Below are 12,377 nucleotides of genomic sequence, written 5' to 3'. Positions count from 1 at the left end.
CTGGCGGGAATCAGGCTGGAGCAGGCTTTTAAACACAGCTTGCCTAGCTCTGCCTAAATTCAAAATCAGTAGATTGAGATAAATGATCCTTGGGCAAAAGTGCGAACTGCAGATGCTGGAGATTAGAGTGTGGTTCTGGAGAAGCAAAGCAAGTCAGGCAGCATCTGAGGAGCAGGAAAGTCGATGAATGACTTTTGCCCGGAATGTCCACTCTCCTGCTCTTTGGATACTGCCTGACCTGCTGTGCTTTTCCAGCACCATATAATGATCCCTCTGCAATTTCTGGTTAAAGCTATATGATAAAACAATTAGAATTTATTGATTGCATGCATAAATGTACAGAAAGTAGCAATCATCAGTGGAGAAGCTCACTAGAAAAATCAAGAAATGAGACTGTGAATAATATGTATTTTTGAATACTGTGCCATTTATGTTATATGATTCTCATCTCTTCAAACAAAGCATGTAAGCATTCATTTCTCATAATATATGCAGCATGCAACATACAGGTATCATTTTATTGGCCTTCTGATGCATGTTGCATCAAAGACAAAATCACCTTTTGGTCTAAAGTTCCTATGTACGTCTGTCATGGCTGAAAGATCTGAGGTATTGTTGAAGCTCCCCAAATATGATTCCATGATTCTTGTATCTTCTCTGATGCAATATGGGAACTGTAAATTTGTATCATAAACCAGAAGACCATAGAAATAGGAACAGGAGGCTGTTTGATTCCTTGAGCTTGCTCTCCCATTCAATAAGATCACGACTAATCTGACACTCCTCACATCCACTTTCCACAACTGCATTACAGATTCCAAAATCCCAAGTTACAAGTCACCTATGCTTTGATCATTTTCATGTTGATTGCCTCAAAATGTTAAATGTTTTCTGAGAATGCTTACATTAAGAAAATAACTTTCTGGTAAAATCTACTTAACATTTGCACTTTGTTGAAATATCATTCCAAAAATAAATTGAGTAGCCAATAAATCTCATCAGCTCATTTACTTACCTTTTTTTGTTTTAAATTGGTTCCTTTCATTGAGGTTTGCTGTAAGATTGAGGGCAGATATATGTGTGGCTTTACACTTACAGCTTTGTAATTCATGGAAGTAGGAGATAAAATTTTAGGTACTTCCATCAATGCTGGTCGTTAATGCTAAGTTGTTCATAAATCGAGATGTGATAAATTAGAGCTTCAGTTGAGTCCTTAATGAACAATGTTGATAATCTTCACAGCCACCTCAATTATGACTTCCTTGCAGATCCTTGTTAAAAATCACACAACACCAGGTTATAGTCCAGATAACTATAATCTAGCTAGCGTGCTTCCAATTAAACCTGTTGAACTATAACCTGGTGTTGTGTGATTTTTAACTTTGTACACCCCAGTCCAACATCGGCATCTCCAAATCATTGCTGATCCTTAGCCTCATAACACTGTTCATCCCTCATGACCACTCCCACTGTCACTGGTAACTTGCTTTTTTAAATGCCCAAGCTACTCACTCCTGTTCCTCTGCACCATAAAATACACATGATGTAGAAAAACAACTCCTTTCCAATAACTAACATCAACTCTTAGCAGGAGGTCAATATTCCCTTTTCATTTGTACTTCACTCCCACTAATGTAATTCTAGATGAATGTTTCACTATTGAACTTCAAGTGGACAATTTTACAAATTTTTGTAAGCCTACTTTATGATTGAAACACTACTCGTTATCGGTAAACAGAAGAGTATTGTATTCTGTCAGTAATATAAATATTAAAGCATCTCTAATTTTCTGTAAGAACTAAAATCGTTATATGCCAGTAACATTTTCAACTGATTGTTGACCAAAAAATGCACAATGCCTTCTAGAGACTCCTCATAAATTGTTCAAATGTATATTTGATGAATTTTATTCATTCATAGGTTGTGGACACGCCTGGTGGGGAGGGTGGTGTTGAACTGCCCTCTTGAACTGCTATAGCCTGTGTTCTTTGGATAAATCCCCAATGCCATTATGGAAGGAATTCCAGGACTTTGACTCAGTGATAGTGAAGGAATGGTAATATATTTCCAAGTCAATATGGTAAGTGACTTGAAGGGAACTTATAGGTGGTGGTTTTCCCATATATCTAATGCCCTTGATCATCTAGATGGAAGTGATTGTGCATTTGAAAGTTGCTGTCTAAGGAGCCTTGGTGAATTTCTTCAGTGTATCTTGTAGATGGTAGACACTGCTGCTACTGAGGGTCATTCATGGAGGGCATGGATGTGATGCTAATCAAAAAGGCTGCTTTGTCTTGCATGCTGATAAGCCTTGTAGTGGGAGAGGGACTCCCTGAGATTCTTGTAGAGAGAGGAGGAATACTTCTTCAAGGCAGGCATCCTCGCAAGAGGATTCGCAGTAGGGTTAAAATCAACGAGGTAAAAACAATGACTGCAATGCTACTTTCTCCCCACCCCCACCCTCTGCTAGCTTATCTCTCCACGCTTCAGGCTCACTGTCTTTATTCCTAATGAAGGGCTTTTGCCCGTAACGTCGATTTCGCTGCATTTGAATGCTGCCTGAACTGCTCTTCCAGCACCACTAATCCAGAATCTGGTTTTCAGCATCTGCAGTCATTGTTTTTACCATGCTGATAAGCCTCTTGAGTATTGTTGGAGTAGCATTTATCCAGGCATGTAAAAAGTAGATGGTGGACAGGCTTTGGGGAGTCAGGAAGTGAGTTGTTCTCTGCAGGATTCCAAACCTCTAACCTGGTCCTGTCAGCACTGTATTTATATGGCTGGTCCAAATCAGTTTCTGGTCAATGTTAAATCCCAGGATGTTGATAGTGGGGGATTGTATTTATTGCCCAGAGGATCATAATAAGTCAACCATATTGTTGTGTGTCTGGAGTCACATGTAAGGAGGTCAATTTCCTTCCCTTACCAAACCAACAGGGCTTTTCCCCAATAATTGGCAATGATCATCATCAGACTCTTAATTTCAGATTGTTTTTGCTTTTGAGTTCAATTTCCACCATCTGCCATGATAGGAATCAAACCTGTGTCCCTAACATTCCTGGGTCATTGGATTAATAGTTTAGTGTTAATACCACAATGCCATTGCCACCCATGCAACACCATTAGATGGTGATTAGATTTTGCTATTATGGAGATGGTACTTGCAAGGCATTTGTGTGGTACAATTTTTACTTGTCACACTTCAGCCCAAACTTAGATATGGTCCAGACTAGATTGGGTAATACAGAAAGAGAGAAATAATTCAAAGTGACTTGCATCCATTTTTAATAAGGAAAAATTGTGGTTTCATTGTATTAAAATTGCATGATAAAAGAATCTATATTTATTTGATTTGGTTAATAAATGAATTGAGTAAGCTTGTTCTATTGATTGCATGCACAGTTTGCTTAATCCCCTGCTCTGGAAATGAATTTCAAGATGGTTAATCACAATATATAATTATTATCCTTTGATACACTATATTTAATAATTGGAAAAGCTATTGATGGAAAAAGGAACTGTTAAATCATCTTGTGTAAGGTAATGTTACAGTACATTTACTGGCAACTAGAACATATCACTTACACACATTGCTGCTACTTCACATATTCCACTTCATCATAAATGCAGCAGCTATGCAACACTGGCCTATGACCATATGACCATTTCTTTCCACTTTACATTTCAAATGTTTCTTCTGTTCTTAATCAAAAATTATCCAGCTGTTGGAATATTGTTTCTACAAAAAATAATTTACCGTTTAAACCAACATATTTGTCCTGCATTCCAGTGTTACACTTATGATCTGTGGTGATATAACAGCTAAAATAGTAAAGCAACACCTTTTAAACACAACTTTTAATTTAATAGGAAGTATCAATAGCAAAGTGAAATATGTCCACTAATTGCTTCTTTAAAGTTATGACTGTTTAATAACTTGATGTAAACTGCTGAGGAAAGATTAGATTAGACTCAACATTGGACATGGGCAACTTGATGTATGATTACCCAAGACACAAACATCATGCTGCTTGCTCATCAGCATTATTATAGTGTGTTGCCTAGCATGAAATGCACTGAAACTGGCTGTATACTCAGCAGGGGTTTGAGAAACCTAGGCGGCTGACGCATAGAATTAATCTGCACTTCTCAAGGCTCCTTAAAGGGAAAGTGGTCTCATATTAGCAGCTGCTGAAACTGTGACAAGAAGACTTTTGTAGCAAAAGAGCATAATAAGTAGTATAAACTATATGGACCATCTCCACTATTCAACAGAATTATGATTGATCTGATTCCTCGACTCCACGTTGCTGTCTGTTCCTTGTAGCTCTTGATTTCCTGTGAGACCAAAAACCAGCCTGTCTCAGCATTAAATATACTCAATGATGTAGTATTCATAATACTCTAGAGTACACTGTTACAAAGGGTCACAACCGTTGGAGTTTATAAAATTCACCTTATCGCTGTCCTAATGATTGACCATTTATTTATTTGGCTAAAGTCTGTATCCAACACTATCCTCTCTATTTCACAACCAGCTAAAGCAGGGTCTTAGTGTCTACCCTGCCAAGTACTTCCGAATCTTTTATGCTTCAATAAGACCACCTGTCATTTACCAAATTCCAGAATATGGACTTAATTCCTTTTGTAAATCATCGCTTTAATGAAGCCATTCAGATTTTCTCAGGAACCCTATGATTTCATTTGGATCACTAAAGGTAACTTAGCTGATCTTTGCCTGGCAGTGAAATGTGCAGCATTCAGAAGGACTTGGAGGGAATAATTATCTATACATTTGCAAAGGACTCTTCTGATGAAGAATGTTTTGAAGGATTTAATGATGAACTTCAGAATGATAGACTTCTTATGGTATGGGTGGAAACCACTTGACCTGTAATGTCTACACCAGCTCTTTGACTGAGCAACTCACCTAATGTCATTCCCCTGCCTGTTCCTCATAACCTGACATATTCTGCCTTTTCAGAGAACTGCCTGACCACTTTTCAAAAGCATCAATTTACTACACCCATTACATATTCTGGCACATTCCAGATCCGAACCGCTGACTGTGTAAAAAGAAAACTCATATCATTTCTGCTTCCTCAACTAATTACTTTAAATCGAAGCCCTCTTGTTCTCAATGTTTTCACAAATGGGAACAATTTTCCTTATCTACTCTGACCAGACCCCTCACAATTCTGAATATTTCAACCAAATCTCCTCTTAGCTGGAATGAACATAATATCCATAATTATGGAAATGGTAAATAGCAATCCTTCCACTGACCCAATCAGCAAACTTTGCAGAAATGACATAGAATGCTGGCTTTAAGCTGCAAAGAGGTTGATGTTATATTGTAAGCAAAGTAGAAATTATTGAACTCTGTGAATTTTCAAAAGCCAAACGAGACCGAGACAGACTCTAAATAAGAAGATTTCAGTAAATAGCAGAAAATAACTTGGGCTAATGCTACCTCAGCCCTTGATACGTTGATTAAATTTGTTGAAAGGCAAACTTGTTGCTCTGCTCAAAAGGTTATGCAATTGCACACTCTACACTCTACTCTAAGCAGAAAAAGCAGAAGGCATATCAGCAAGCTGATATCAGGGATTTATTCAATAAAGTATCCTGGGCTTACACTTGAGGCCAATCTCTTATGCCTTCTTCATTTTCAAGGATATTGTAAGAAATATTGAGAGCTAGATTCTCTTGAGAACCCATGTATTGTATTGCTTTCTGATTTAATTTATGTTTTAAGGCGCTGTTGAAGATTCAAAGTGAAAGGAATACTCGTCTTATATTAGATTAGACTTACAGTGTGGAAACAGGCCCTTCGGCCCTACAAGTCCACACCGACCCGCCGAAGCTCAACCCACCCATACCCCTACATTTACCCCTTACCTAACACTACGGGCAATTTAGCATGGCCAATTCACCTGACCCGCACATCTTTGGACTGTGGGAGGAAACTGGAGCACCCGGAGGAAACCCACACAGACACGGGGAGAACGTGCAAACTCCACACAGTCAGTCGCCTGAGTCGGGAATTGAACCCGGGTCTCAGGCGTTGTGAGGCAGCAGTGCTAACCACTGTGCCACCATGCCGCCCATATATTTTGTACTATATTCTTTGAAAGGCAGTGCTGCAAGTATTGCACTGTTTTTCATTGGTTAAATGGGTAAATTGATATATCTCTCCCAACTGACACTTTTGATTGATCAAAGTATGGCTGTAGGTCCCTACCCAGTGGAAGGTATGTATGTGTCAATATCAGGACATTGAGTGGGGATTGGTCAACATTGTCTGGGTTAAATCCAGAGGTCCTGAATTGGTGGGGGTGATCCCAGGGCTGGGTTCAGTTCTAAGACCTTATTTCAAGATCTGACTAGTGTGCAGAAAGATTTGTCAAAGAACAGGCAGGGGATCACGGTGGCACAGTGGTTAGCACTGCTGCCTCACAGCACCAGAGACCTGGGTTCAATTCTTGCCTCAGGTGACTGACTGTGTGGAGTTTGCACATTGTCCCCGTGTCTGCGTGGGTTTCCTCCCACGGTCCAAAAATGTGCAGGTTAGGTGAATTGGCCATGCTAAATTGCTCGCAGTGTTAGGTGAAGGAGTAAATGTAGGGGAATGGGTCTGGGTGGGTTGCACTTCAGCAGGTTGGTGTGGACTTGTTTGGGCCGAAAGGCCTGTTTCCACACTTTAATCTAAAAGATCAGAGGCCTCAGTACGACAATGTTGGTTGTGAGAATCTGAGAGTAAAAAATGAGGTCTGCAGATGCTGGAGATCACAGCTGAAAATGTGTTGCTGGTCAAAGCACAGCAGGCCAGGCAGCATCTCAGGAATTCCCTATTCCTGAGATGCTGCCTGGCCTGCTGTGCTTTGACCAGCAACACATTTTCAGCTGTGAGAATCTGAGGTCAAATGGAGAGGGGAACAGGTGTCTGTGGGAGAGTGTGCTAGAGTAGTGGAATGATCAAAGGCAAAGCAAAAAACAAAGGACTGCAGAGAAAAGTTGGAGGCAACACATACTAAATTTAATTTGGAAGGCTGGGTGATTTACTTGAGAGTGTCATCTCTTTAATATTGTTTGCTTGGCAGTTATGTAATTGGCCAACTTGCATTTAACCAATGCAGAGTATTTTGAGCTGCTGCCCAGCCGTGAAGCATCTAAGAACCATTGTTTCGAAACCTTGATAGGAAATTACTGGTGTTCCACTACTTGGGTAGAGAAAATTAGTTGCCTGGAAGTAGATTGGAAAGAGATTTAAGTTGATAAAGGTCAGAGGCCTGTTCAGAGTTCAGAAGCCGAGAGATATGTTGGTGACCTGTGTTGATGAGAAAACCTTTAGTCAGAGGACTAGGAGAACCAGGAAGGGATTTAGGGGAAGATCAGGTAGGAGGTTGGAGGCCAGTAGTGATGGAAATGGAGAGAGGAGTGATGCAGCTGTGATGGTATTGTTTGATTTTAGGCTCTTGTCTAGGTACGTATTCTCATAATGACAGTATTGAGCATGGCCTAGCTGCAATTGTGCACTCACAGTCATTATCTTTTTGTGGGAATCATTCACTTTACATACTGTTGGATTAATATCCTCTCTGATTTAGGACAGATTTAATAACGGTGCTAGTGTGTATATACATCAGTGCAACCTAAAGGCAGACATTTATCACATTTGTTCATCTTCATTCTGGACCTGTTTTAGGTGGGTTTCCTTCTAAAGCAAAATTAAAACATTTGCTCACATGTCTACATCCATCTAGCAATGGGGTTCAAAAGAATAAATCTATACTTTATAAATGGATACACTGATCGTGAGTTGTATTAATTACCACGCCGGAGGAGATCACTTGTGGATCTGTATTCTACAATTATACTGGGGTGTCAGCATCATTTCTCAGTTTAGACTGTAGAAGAGATTCAGTTAAATCCTTCCCCAAACACTCTTTATTTAGAATTCCTTCAGTGAAATAAAAGCTGTCTATACTAAATCTTTGATTTATGAGGTTGTACCACACGGTAATGAAAGGAAAACAAAGTGTAACCACGATGTATTTTTTAAATGGTGTCTTAATGCAACATTTTGTGTGGAATTTACTCAACAATATTATCCTTTATCAACAGTACTAAAAAGTATTTGCATCACTCCCTTAAAGCAACAACAAAGTAAATCAAAAATATCTATAAAGCTACAGTTCCACCTACTGGCTGTTGATATATTGCCCACTATGGCTTCATTAACTAAAGTAAGAAGCAGATTATTACAAAAAGGGAAGCTTGCACAGTTGGACTTTGTTCTGCCTCTAGGTCTGACTGCTGTTCTGTTGCCACACTTGCACAAGTGCACATTCACTTTCAGTTTTGTACCAACTGAATGATGAGGGCATTAAAGAGTATGTGACAGGAGTTTGCAGAATTGGCACATAGCCACAGAGTAGTCAGATTGCAGCATTAACATTTTTGACTCCATTCCAAATCCCTCTTCTCGTCTTGTACAGTTAAAAATGCAGAAAGAATTCTTCTATCAGTGCAATTTAAATGCATCATCAATAATCAGTTCATTAATTGCTGATTAAATTTTCTTAGCTCTGTTTGAGTTTGAAGTGTTAGATGATCTGACAGGATGGTCACATTGTATAAGGTAATGGTTCTGAAAGGGCCAAGGTTAGAGACCGCATTAGGCTGCAACCAATCTGATGATGTCATCCATTCTTGGTTGGAGTACTGGGGAGTCTGTCTCCAAATCCTAAAAGGGTCAGATATGTTATGCCTGGCTTATGATAATATTTACAATTTTGTCAAATTAGCAATACAACTTCTCAAATTGGCAGGGAGTAAATAGTGGGGTACATCAAGGACCAATGCTGGGACCCCAGCTATTGACAATATATATTGTTGTGTTGGATGAGGGAACAAAATGCAGCATCACCAAGTTTGCAGACAGTACTATGTTGGGTGGGAGGGTGGACTGCAATGGGCATGCAGACATCCTTCAGCATGACCTGGACAGTTTGCATGAGTGGGCAAATCAACGGCAGATGCAATCTAATTTAGGTAAATGTGAGATTGTACATTTTGGAAGCAAAAGCAAGAGGGCAGATTGCTACCTGAACAGCTATAAATTTGGAGAGGGGAGTGTGTAGTGGGACCTGGGTGTCCTTGTGCACCAGTCGTTGATGGTAAGCTTGCAGATGCAGCAGGTAGTAAACAAAGCAAATGATATGTTGGCTTTTGTTGTGAGTGATTTTGAGTACAAGAGCAAGGATGTGTTGTTGCAGTTATACAAGGCCTTGGTGAGGCCACACCTGGAATTCTGTGTGCAGTTTTGGCGTCTTTTTCTGAGGAAGGATACTCTTTCTCTTGAGGGAGAGCAGTGAAGGTTTACAAGGCTGATTTCAGGGATGGCAGGAATGATGTATGGGAAGAGATTGACTAGGTTAAGATTGTTTTCACTGGAGTTCAGATAAATGAAGGGGATCTCATATACACTTATAAAGGTCTAACAGGACTAGATAGGGTCCTGCAGGGAGGATGTTCCTGATGGTGGCTGTGTCCATAACTAGGGGTCACAGTCTGAGGATTTGGGATGGACCATTTAGGACAGAGATGAGGAGATATTTCTTCACCCAAAGAATGGTGAGCCTGTGGAATTCATTACCATGGGAAGTAGTCGATGCCAAAATATTGAATGTGGCGACTAGATATAGCACTTGGGGAGAATGGGATCAAAGGTTATAGGGACAAAGCGGGTTAGGGTATTGATTTGGATGATCAGCAATGACCGTGATGAATGGCAGAGCAGGCTTGCAGGGCTGAGTGGTCTCCTCCTGCTCTTATGTTTCAATGTTTCCGTTTCTATGTATATATTGCTATCATGCAATAAAGTACATTTTGTCATTAAGGTTACTTCCTCTTCTTGTTAAGACTCCGTATTGACTCCATCTCTCCCACTGTTCACGAAATACATAATTTGACACAGTGTGGGAAGGAAGATTGTAGTAACACTCCACCCTAAATATAAGAAAGAGGTAGTTGGTTCTGCAGGAGAAAAAAAAAACATCAGAAGACAGAGCAATTTACCATTTTAAGGACATTGGTATTTTCTGACTACCAAGTCAATTAGGAACTGCAGGTGCTTGAACAGAAAATTGATTGACAGAACTGATGGAAAATCAGGGCTTAAACCTTCAACTCAGAGATGGGATAGGCAGTACAGGAGATGCAGCATGGTTACTAAGAGAGTAAAAAAACTACATACACTTGACAGCTGCAGAGTCTTTAGACTAGAAGGACATGTAGGAACAGTCCTGATTTGAGCTTCAGTTGGATAGCAACAATTTCAGAACTTCATGTGTAAAGTTTAAAAACTCTGTGGGCTAGGGGAAAAACTTTAAATGAATGGTGCAGAGCCTCTCAGAAAGCCTCCCTCAAAGGCTCCCTGAAAATATGCAATATTTCCACTGACTTATTGGAATCTTTCATTCCAGAGCACCGAGATTGGAAAACAAGCATCCATGAAGGAACTGTTGTGATCATCGCTATTTACCCCTTATTTTTCTCATGTTTGGTTTGGAAATTTGAATTGAAGTTGAAATTTGAACTTTGAGAACATTTTCTTTTATAACATGAGGATGGAACAAAAGACTAATGTTTGCTGTCAGGAACTAGGCTGGAAAGAAAACGCAGGTTAATTATTGTTCTAAGGACATTGTATATTATTCTGCACCAAGGTATTGTTATTCTCTCGGACTGTTAAGTAGTTGGAACTTGAATTGGTTAATCAACCGAAGAATTGGCTAACCAACCATAGAGGGTGTTAAAAAAACAAAGAAGCAAAGAGTGAACAGCTGCTGGCTGGGAGTTTTGGATAGGAAGTTCTTTGGCCTTAGTAACTGTTGGACTGGGAAGTTGTTTTTGGTTTTGGTCTCTTTTGTTATTTTCCGGTTAGCAACATGTTGAAAGTTCTGAGAAGAGAATCCCAGTTTTAAGAAATAAATAAGTCTCCAGCAGTCTGCATTGACCATTGATCAGAAAGATGCACAGTCCTGTGTGCCTATAACACAACCCATCATCAATAAGTGTCTTGAAGGCCTGGTATTCATCGACAAAACAATTTTCAAGCTGGCAAATTATGTTTATTAAAATTTTCTTTTTTAATTTACCCCTTAAATGTGCATGTCGGTCTGTGAGTGGGGTTTATGCTCAAAGAATATTGGATGTGGATTGTAAGTATTAATTAGATTGCCTTGTTATTCATTTATGTTCTGCCAAAATTACATTCTTAATAATAAATTGTTAACTTTTGTTTCGGTTATAAACAAGGTCGTTTATATGTAAACACTGGTTAGGAGTAATTTCAAGGGTCATTGATTGCTTTAAGTTCACTGTATTATAAATCCTGTGTGGTAGATCTCATTTGGCTTGCTATCCCTCTGAAGCAACAGCACCAGCTGACTTGAGCATCTCTGACAGTCTCAGATGGAGGCCAAATAGCAGGAGGATTATGCACAAACCTGAGCATTGATTCACTTCAGCCTATGCCACCTGCCTCATCTGTAGTAGGGTTTGAGAATCCTGTCATGAACTATTTAGTCCCCTCAAGACCCACAATACCAGACTGGAAGAAAATCACTTTTGATCCCAAGATACAATCTCAGAAAAAGGTATCTAAAAACAAAGAAAATTCTTGAAAAAACAAGAATTAAAAGAAGACCATAGCTTCCAGGGGAATCCATAAATAATGCCAATAATGATCTCTACAAATGATTGGAAAACTATTATGATGAAGTTTGAAATCAGAATTCATATGAGATAGAAATGTTGTTGGAAGTACTAATGAGTCTTTGTCAAACTTATTAAAGTGTGAAGAAGATTTGATTTTGGAAAAAGCTATTCAGATTGTTTTGGAGACAGAAACCAGGAAGAAACACAAACAAATCATGAAAGCAAAAGGACAAGCTTATCACAAGAGAGCAGCAGAAACTATCCACTTTATAAGGTATATGTTGGGGGACATCCAGCTCAGTTGCAGAGTGATGCTAGCAGTGTGAGTTTCATTCCCATACGTACTGAAGCTTTCATGAAAGCCCAATGTTCCCAATGACTTCTCATGCTTGGTGACCCAAGAACTATGGAAAGAATTACTGCCTTTTTAAAGACAAGTCCCTGGATATCTAGTACTTTGCTCATACAGTGTAGGAAGATATCTAAGAGGCTACTGGACTGCATGTTCAGAGAGAACTTAACACAGAGACAGATTGCTGATTGGTTTGTGCAATCAAGACGAATTGGAGACTCAGAATAAATTGCATGAAATCAGTTCACTCTTGGACAGTCAAACAACTGTGTCTGAATACAAAGGCGGAAGATCTCTA

Source organism: Hemiscyllium ocellatum, chromosome 10 (assembly GCF_020745735.1).
Source record: "Hemiscyllium ocellatum isolate sHemOce1 chromosome 10, sHemOce1.pat.X.cur, whole genome shotgun sequence".
NCBI lineage: Eukaryota > Metazoa > Chordata > Chondrichthyes > Orectolobiformes > Hemiscylliidae > Hemiscyllium > Hemiscyllium ocellatum.
The sequence above is the reverse complement of the archived record's forward strand: the minus strand, read 5'-3'. Positions refer to the sequence as shown.